Here is a 1,701-nt window from a genome sequence, read left to right as displayed (position 1 = left end):
TATATATATATATATATATATATATATATATATATATTATTATATGAAAATACAGAAATGGGACAAGAATGCAAAGCATCCAGACAGTTGGGTGATACAAAAAAAGGGACAACAAAATATCCAGATAGACAATACAAAATGAAGAGAGAATGTAAAAACACAGTGTGAGAAAAAATGTAGGGATTAACAGTTGAACGAGATGAACATATGTTTGTGTGTGTGTGTCTTTGTGTCTTTGCGTCTTGGTGTGTTTACATTCCTGTAACTTAGCAGTTCAGCAAAAGAGACTGATAGAATAAGTACCAGGCTTAAAAAAATAAATGCTGGAGTCCGTTCTTTCAGCTAAAATTCCTCACAGTGGTCTCCCAGCATGGCCACAGCCTAATGACTGAGACAAGTAAAAGATAAAAGATATATATGTATGTATGCATTTGTCCACCACACTTGACAACCAGTGTTGGTTTGTTTACTTCTCCGTAACTTGGTGGTTTGACAAAAGCAACTAATAGAGTTAGTACCCTACTAGGGTCGATTTATTCAATGAAAGAATTCAAGGTGGTGCCCCAACATGGCCACTGTTCAATGACTGAAATAAGTAAAAAAACAACAGAAAGATACTTAATGCTGGATATGATTTTTAAGAATATTGATCTGTAACCATGTTGTAAAACCAAGATTGTAACATGTGGGGAAAATCACAGTTGATAAACCCTATAAATACACACACACCGGTTGTTGCTTGTTTATATTTCATTTCTCTTTTCTTCTCTTTTTTTTTCAGAATGGTTGAAAATAAAAGAGAGAAGGGAAATATAGACCAGCAACAACCGGTGAGTGTGTTTGCAGACTTAATCAATTATCAAAATTTATTAATTATATATAATTATATTCTATCTGAACATGTTTTGCATGATTTTTGGCAGGGAAAACATTTGTTGAAACAGATGTATTTTGAAACAAGTAAATTTATATATATACATATCAATGTATATTTGTATATATACCTTTTCTTTGTGCATAACAACCATTTGAAGCTGTTGGAATTGTCCCACTTTATATGTTTTACTTTCTAAATTATTCAACACGAGCTCTAAATTATTTGACACAAGCTGGGATTGTTCTATTTATTCTTTTGTATTTGAAAGTTCATTCAGCCATCTTCTTTGTCTCATAATGCTTAACTAATGTTTTTAATCCTGATGACCGTATTAATCTTCTTTTTTTTTTCATTAGTAAAACTAATCAACATATATATATATATATATATCTAATCAATATATATATATATGCTATGTGTCATCAATATATATTCAATACTGTATTTTTTTATATAACTTTTTCTTCCACTATTAATTATTCTATTTCATATATATTCCATTATATCCTAACTTCACTTTTTATATTCAGCTTAGTGAGAAGTGTCTTCTATTCAATTTTAGACTATTTTAGACATTATTACACTGCCTGCTTGTATTTCTTGCATTAAGTAGAACAAAAAAAACAGAAACACATTATTTACATTATTTACATTTAACAGATATTTGTCCTCATTTTGTTTGTTGTTAACACATTTCGGCTGATGTACCCTCCAGCCTTCATCAGGTGTCTTGGGGAAATTTCAAATCTGGGTTCTCATTCCTAAGGTATTTCTCAATGCTATTATTATTATTATTATTATCATTATTATTATTATTATTATTA

This window comes from Octopus bimaculoides, chromosome 29 (genome assembly GCF_001194135.2).
Source record: "Octopus bimaculoides isolate UCB-OBI-ISO-001 chromosome 29, ASM119413v2, whole genome shotgun sequence".
NCBI classification, from domain to species: Eukaryota; Metazoa; Mollusca; class Cephalopoda; order Octopoda; family Octopodidae; genus Octopus; species Octopus bimaculoides.
This window is presented reverse-complemented; position numbering follows the sequence as displayed.